Raw genomic sequence first — 8,044 nt, 5'->3', positions numbered from 1 at the left:
TTTGAGATTCCGAGTAAACTCAGAGGTTGCCGGTGAGGTTCCGTCAACCGTTTCGACTGTGGTCTAGTCTTCCTTCTAAAGTTTGGTTGCTAATTTGGGATTTCCATCTCGTCTGTTGGCTGTTTCGTGTAAGATTTAATTGGAAATTCTTATTAATACAAAAGAGAGGATCTTTGTTGCTCGAGGTCCAATTCTAAACTCTTGTTCGTTCTTTAATTTTCAAATTGTATTTGTGTCAGTGTTTATTATAATAGTTGTTTGCCTTTGTGTTTGATCTTGTCTTCTTTGAGGAATTGATGTTGCTCATACTAGGGAAGTTGGCTGACCATGTTATTTAATTATGTGTCTAGTAAAGAAATCCATTATCTGAAAGCATCTTGATTTTCATGATCTATTAGTTTAGTTAAAAGCAACAATCGAATCGTGTGAGGGCTAATGGAAATTATTTGAGGTTTGGGATATTGTTGGGTTACGAGATTTGATAAAAAAAACTTACTTGGAATGTTTAACAGAATTGTATGCTTTTGGGCTTAGAAAATTCTTCAGCTCTCATCTTTGTTTGTTTAATTGTCCACCGTAGCTTGCTTTAGGCGCGATTATTAAATAAATCATGGTGACTATGGGTACGGTTCTCATGATGTAGTTGTGATTGTTAAAATCCGGGTGTACAATTCATGTGATCCGGCTCCAATTTCCAAAAATGTTAAATAAAACGTGTCGTGAACCGCGGGTGCATTTCATGCAGCGTGGCTTACGATATATTTTAAATAACCTTGATTATTCCTAAAAATACTAAAAGCGGTTTTAAAGTTAAAAAATGCACATAGGTTTAAAAGTGTTTTAAAATCAGATAATTAGGCCAATAATTATAGTTGAGCGACCGTGCTGGAACCACGAAACCTGGGAATGCTTAACACCTTCTCCCTGGTTAACAGAATTCCTTACTCGGATTTCTGTGTTCATGGACCATAATTAGAGTCAAATATTCCTCGATTCGGGATTCTAAACCGGTGACTTAGGACACCATAAATTATCCCAAGTTGCGCCCCTGAATAAATAAATAAATCCCATTTCGATCATCACTTTAATTGGAAAAAACTCCCTATACCCTTTCTGGGGGTAGTAAAAATGAGGTGTGATAGCCAGCACCCGATGCCATACTCGGTCCAAGCATACCACTTATAACTATAAACTCTATAGGGGTAACCCTCAACTTACGCCGATTAGGCCATATTCTGAATCATATGAAAATATCGTCTCTCTCATCTAAGGGCTTAACAGTAACGACCCAGCCGGTTGTTTCATGAGTTACCACTCCATTTCTCCCATTTCTGCTTCTTATTGCCTTGTTCAGCTATATTTTATGTTATCGGATTGGTTGTCTCGTGTTCGGAGAGATTTTGGTAAGGTTTGAGGCACTTAGTCTCTTTTGAGTAAGCTTGAGTTGGAAAAGTCAACTGGATGTTGACTTATCTGATAAAGGAATTGGATATGAGTTTCGATGGTTCAGATAGCTTCGGGAGGTGATTTGGGACTTAGGAGCATGATCAGAATGTATTTTGGAGGTGCGGAGTAGATTTAGGCTTGAATTGACAAAATTTGAATTTTGGCATTTTCCGGTTGGTAGGTGAGATTTTGGTACAGGAGGCGAAATGGAATTTTGGGAGTTGCAGTAGGTCCATTGTTTCATTTGGGATGTGTGTGCAAAATTTCAGGTCATTCAGACGTGTTTTGATAGACTTTTTTATCAAAAGCGGAATCTCGAATATTTTGGAATTCTTAGACTTGAATTCGATGCAAATTTGGTGTTTTGATGTTGTTTTGAGCGTTCCGAAGGTGGGAACAAGTTTGAATGATGTTATGGGATTGGTAGGCCTATTTGGTTGAGGTCATGAGGGCCTCAGGTGAGTTTCGGGTGGTTAAACGGATCGTTTCAAGTTGAGAAAATTGCAGAAAATCTGTTGTTGGTGTTGCAGGCTTTTGGCCTTTGCTTCGCGAGTGGACCCTCGCATTCGCAAAGGGTTAGGATGTGAGGCTGGAGGTTTGGCCTTCGCGTTGGCGAGGGTAATGCCACGTCCGCTATGGTTTGATTTGCTGAAACATCGCGTTCGCGAAAGGTCGTCTCGTTCGCGTAAGAGGATTTCTAGTCAACATTAAGTTTGTGCTTCGCGAACGCGAGGCGTTGACCGAGTTCGCAAAGAAGGATTTGAAGTGCTGGGCAGAATGTTTAAAAGACCCATTTCTGCGATTTTGGGTCTAAGTTCCTCCATTTTTGAGCGATTTTGAAGCTTTTTGAAGGGGATTGAAGAGGGAATCAAGGGAGAACACTTGGAGGTACGATCTATGGACTTAATACTCAATCCTAATTTAATTTCTACCTAATTAATCATAGAATTTGTAGAATTCAAGCCTAAATATTGAAGAACTAGGGCTTGTAATTGGAGACCTAGAATTTGGGATTTTAGGGGTCGTTTGTGGTTGGATTTTGGTGCTTTTGATATGAATGAACTTGGGGAGTAATAAGGAGTCTATTGATGTAATTTTTTCGGATTTCGAGATGTGGGCCTGGAGTCGGGTTTGGCCAATTTCGGAATTTGTGTTGTAATTTAATTTTTTTCGAGTGGGCTTTGTTCTCATAGCATATTTTGATGGTTTTGCACTAATTTTGGTTAGATTTTGGAGCATTCGGAGGCCGATTTGAGAGGCAAGGGCATCGCGGTCTAGAGTTTGGACCGGATACAGGTGAGTAATGATTGTAAATGTTGTCTTGAGGGTATGAAACCCCAGATTTCATATCATTGTGCTATATTGAGGTGACACACACGTTAGGTGACGAGCGTGGAGTCGTGCACTGTTGGGGATTTTTACTTAGTCCGCCCCGAATGGCGGTTTTACTGCGTATTTGATTGAAAACTATTTGCTATCATCATGTTTTGGGCTGAATGCCATATTTGGGCCTCGTGCCAACTGTTTTGGACCCTTAGGAGATTTTTACTACTATTCCACATTGTTTTGACTTTATACTTATACTCAGTCATGCTGTATTCTACGATTTTAATAACTCAGCCATGTTTACTCTGTTTTGACATCTTAAATGATATTTCGAGCTGAGCATCATATTTTACTATGCCCGAGTGTCTTTTAGAGATTTCTGACTGAGTAGGACCAAAGGCATGTGTTGTGAGGTTTGTCACGCCCCCTTTTTCTCGCGAAATTGGGTTTATGACATTTGGGAGGACAACTCATTACCTTTTTGGGAATTGGGTTTGAATTGAAGTGTCGTCACCTAGTGATTAAAGTGCATTAGGACACTAGGAAGGAATTGATCTAGAAAACCAGAGATTGGGTAAGAGCTAGAAATTATCCTGAGGGGAAGGTGTTAGGCACCCCTCAGGATCCACTAGTGTGGTTCCCGGCCATGCTACAATTGTGAATTTAAGTACATGTAAGCAAATAAAGGTTTCAAATATGAGGGGTTGTCACATTATGGCTGTAAATAAATTAAAGTTTGAAGAAACAAAGAAAGCTGAAATTTTGAGGAAATAGTTTGAAAATTCTGAAAAGTAATAAAATACACAAGTAAAGGGAAAGGAGTCCTAGGTTTACAAATAATATGGATCACATCAATGCAATACCCGGTAATCACTCCTCAGAAGAAGGGTTATACGTGGTATTAGCGCACCGGTCATCATATCCATATCTACCCTTTCCCACCCTGTTAAGGTATTAAAACGCGGAATAGTTTCATTACTTATTGCATGCTCTTACACGTCCCAATCCTATTAGTCTCGGAGGCATTTGGGACTACTAGTCCTAAAGGAAAGGGAGATTGGGCTTTTATGGTTTAAAGGACAAAATCTAGGGCGACAAACAAAACACATAGAGCAGAAATGGGAAAACACATAACATTTAAAGGCTCAAGCAGGCCTCCTCAACTTAAAGATAGATTGTTTAGCATGTCTTGCATGTACTGGTTATGGTCTGAATTAAACTAAAAAAAACGTTAAAGCAAGCTGATTTATCACATATTTTCAGATAAGAAGTCCGAATTAGGCCAGCCCGCTGGTTGTAATTATCAAAGACTGGTGCAGTTATAACCTTTACCCTAAATCTTGCCTAGGTGAAACCTATAGGCATGATATCTATGCATAACAGAAATATACTGATTTTAGAGAAAAAGACTTATTAATTGCAGGAACATAAGTTCTGGAAATATTAAGCAACGTTACTACTGTTTTTTTAGACTTATAAGCGAGATAAACGATTCAGATTCGGTTGATTACTCCTATAGGCATGCTTTCTAAGTGTTATTGATTTTAAAATCGTTTATAGTCGAAATAAAAATGCAGGAGTCCTATAGGCATGATATCTAAAATGTTGTTTGTTATTAAAACCTGTGAACACGTTTGCCTAGTGATAGATGCATATGCAGAATTCAAGAAGTCCTATAGACAGGTTATCTATATTATATGCAGCGTTATGAAATGTAGAACCTATAGACATGCTTTCTAGATAATACAGAAATGCAAAAATTTATAAACATGGTTTCTATATGAAAATGCAGGACCTGTAAACATGATTTCTATATGAAAATGCAGAACCTATAAACATGATTTCTATATGAAAATGCAGAACCTATAAATAAGATTTCTATATAAAAATGCAGAATTGAAAGCAGGACATGATTGCAGAAGTATAATAAATACCTATGAACATGATATCTACCTCTTTTGCATGCATGATTTACCCTCCCCTTTTCATTAAAACTCCATAAGTTATTACAAATTATTACAGTCTAGAATGAATAAGAAAAGCAAATTACATCAGAAATTAAAGTACAACCAAGAGGAGCCTAATTCAGACTCCAGGTCTGAAATATGAAATGAACCAACTCCAAAGATCAAATATCCAAAGCCTTTCTCTTACTTGGGATGTGTCAGATCTCTCTAAGAGTCTCAAATGGACTCCGGGTAGTGCTCACACCCAAATATATTGCAGAATATGAGTCATAGTGCAGTGTGGAAGGGCCAGCCCTCAAATGTCCAAGTTCAGAGGGAACTCAAGGTCCCAAAGCAAGGCTCATAGGAGGGGGAAAGAACTTGGAATCTAAGAGAGAGTGTAAGTGCAGAGATGGGATTTTAGGGAAAGCCAAGATAAGCTAGTGGTCATACCTAGCAATTGGAGTGCCGACACACCCCAACCAGCCTGTTAGCCACATTGTTTGGGAGTTAGGATACCCTAAGGGATCAAGTCCAGACATGAGCAACAACTTGGATGTTGCCATATTCTAAACTTCAACTTAAACACATAGAAGGGGACAGGGGTGCAGGGATTCACAGTAGAAACATATACTAATTAACATTAAACATAGGTACTAAAGAAGACAGAGGTGTAGAAGCTGTAAAATAAACACATTGGGATGAGGCTGAAAATCAAACTAGAACATACCAGTTTCAGGGAAATAATAAAAGAAAGCAGTAGTCTTGTGAAGCCAAAGTCCAAGCAAATAGTCAGAATGCTATGATTATAGAACTATGATACTTGAGTAGTATAAAAGTGTTAAATTGAGAGTGTGTTAAAGTGAAGAAGGGTCGTGCCCTTTTTATAGTGTAGAAAGCAAGAAGAATAAGGTAGGAGAATGTTTTGAAAATCAATTACAAAAATTTCCCTTTGATTAAGGGATTCTAAATTCAAACGTAAAAATAATTAAGGAAAGAGATTGATCAAAACTTTTTCCAAAATAGTAAAAGAAGGGTAAATACACAGAGATTTATTTAAGGAAAAAGTCTGATAGCACACGGTTTGCGCAAGTAAGGAAAGGAAATCAGTTAACTGCCAAGAAACAAAATTGAAGGCTTTGTACGAATGAACCAAGTCAGGAAAATTGAGGAAAGGTTTTACTTAAGGAAAATCAGTAACATTTAATCAATCCTAAAAAAAAGATTCTGAATCAATCATAAGTTGGAAAGCCTTTTGAAGAAAGGTTCAACACACATATAAAAGCATACAGACATGCTTAAACAAGAAAGAACTGTCATGCCTTTGTAAAATCAGTAGAAAGAAAAGGTTCAACATTGTATGAAAACAAAGATATCCAAACTCATTCAGAGGTTTAAAACCAGTCTGAAAGAGCTAAGGGGTCTTTGAAATAAAGCCCTAGTTCGAACAAACCAGAAAACATAAAGGAGAGAGCAAGTAAGTTAAGTCGAGACATGTGTAGAGGTTTCAGAAGAGTATTGAAGCTTCTAACATGCTTCTTTCAGAACTCATGAGAGAACATAATAGCAAAGTAACATGCAAACAATAGCAGGATTTAGAGGATAGAATGGAAAATACTGATAAGAATAGCAGAGGAAACATACTTAAGAGGCTGTTTTAGAAGAACTCAAACAAAGTTCAGTAGAAGAAAAGTAGTAAGCACACTTAAGAACGCGGTAGAAAAATACAGTAGAGAGATCCACAGAACATAATGAAAATACTGGTAGGAATAGTAGAAGAAACATGCTTAAGGAGTTCTCTAAAAGGAACTTAAACAGGGCTCAGTAGAAGGCAAACAAAGAACTTTAAGAACTTAGTAGGAAAATACAGTAGAAAAACACAAAAACATCAGAAAATTATAGCAGAAAAGCACATATAGAAGAACATGGTAAGATAGTCATACAAGAGCATGGTAAAAGGAAGAATACAAGAACATAGTAGGAGCAAGTACACGTAAAGGAAAAGGAAAGTCAAAAATCACTTAAACATTTTAGAAAACCCTAGATCGGAAAAGAAAGACCTTAAAAAAATAATTTTTGAAAGAAGAAATTGGGGAAATGGTTTGAAAACTCAAGTAGAGCATAGATATATAATAGATATAAGAAAAATCGGAGAAAACCTCGAAGGATTAGAGTTTTAGAAGAACCCTAGAATGAGAAAGGCTTTGAAAAGGTCTTCGATCTGAGTCAGAGAAGTCAGAAACAGGCTCATAAGACCAGGATACGTCGGAGCAAAGTCGGAGATGGCCGTGAAACCTCGAGCCGGCAAAGATCTGAGTGAGAACCTTTGAGGTCAGACCCCGAATCTTCAAGTACCAAGTGTACAAGAGCAAAGGGAGGTGAGCTTAAGACTCCCATGGCTTGAGAAGCCATAGATTCCGGTAAGTTTAAGGTGGAAGGCAGTGAGAGGGGGCTAGGGTTAGGGAAGGTTCGTGAGTGTTTGAGAGAGTTTGAGAGTTCAGAGGCAGCGGTAGGTGAGAAATGAAGTAGGGTTGGGGGGTATTTGTGAATGAAAAAGGAAAGGGGAAATCGTGACCGTTGATCAAAATGATCAACGACCTGGATCAAAAGGGAAGGTCGGGCGGGTTAAATTAGTTGGGTCAGGGGCGGGTTAAATTGAAATTGGACCGGTCAATTGGGGATTTGAAATTGGGTTAATTGGGGGGTTGATTTGGGCTATAATTGAAATGAAATAGGTCTAGTGTTTAAATAGCCACTTTTCCCCTTTTTATTTTATAAAAATAAGTAAAATGATTTCTAAAACAAATTAAAGGTACTAAATTAATTAATAATATATAAATATTAAATTAAAAATATTGGAATCAATTTTTGTAATCATAAATGCAATTAAATCTTAAAGTAGGCTAAAATTGCAATTATATGCAATTTAGTTTTAAAATGCTAAATAAATTTATACAAAATGTGCAAAAAATTATATTAGCTATATTTTGGTATAAATGTGATAATAAAATAAATTATTCACTAAAATGATGATTTTGGGAATAATTATTAGTTTTTGTACTGCTAAAATGGGCAATAAATTGATTTAAAAAATCTTTTGAAAATTAGGAAAAAATACTAAAACGCTTAGGCATACTTATATATGCATATATATGCTATTTTGAAAGTATTTTGCATATATAAAATGCATAAGGAAAAATTGGGTATCAACAAGGTTATTATGGGATCGGGCTGTGCACCGCAGCGGTGTTGAGCTGATTCATGATTATGAGGCCAGTGGCCTGAGTTGTACCCCACAAGGTGGCTTGATATGAGGCGGAGTGCCT

This window comes from Nicotiana sylvestris, chromosome 11, assembly GCF_000393655.2.
Source record: "Nicotiana sylvestris chromosome 11, ASM39365v2, whole genome shotgun sequence".
NCBI classification, from domain to species: Eukaryota; Viridiplantae; Streptophyta; class Magnoliopsida; order Solanales; family Solanaceae; genus Nicotiana; species Nicotiana sylvestris.
This window is presented reverse-complemented; position numbering follows the sequence as displayed.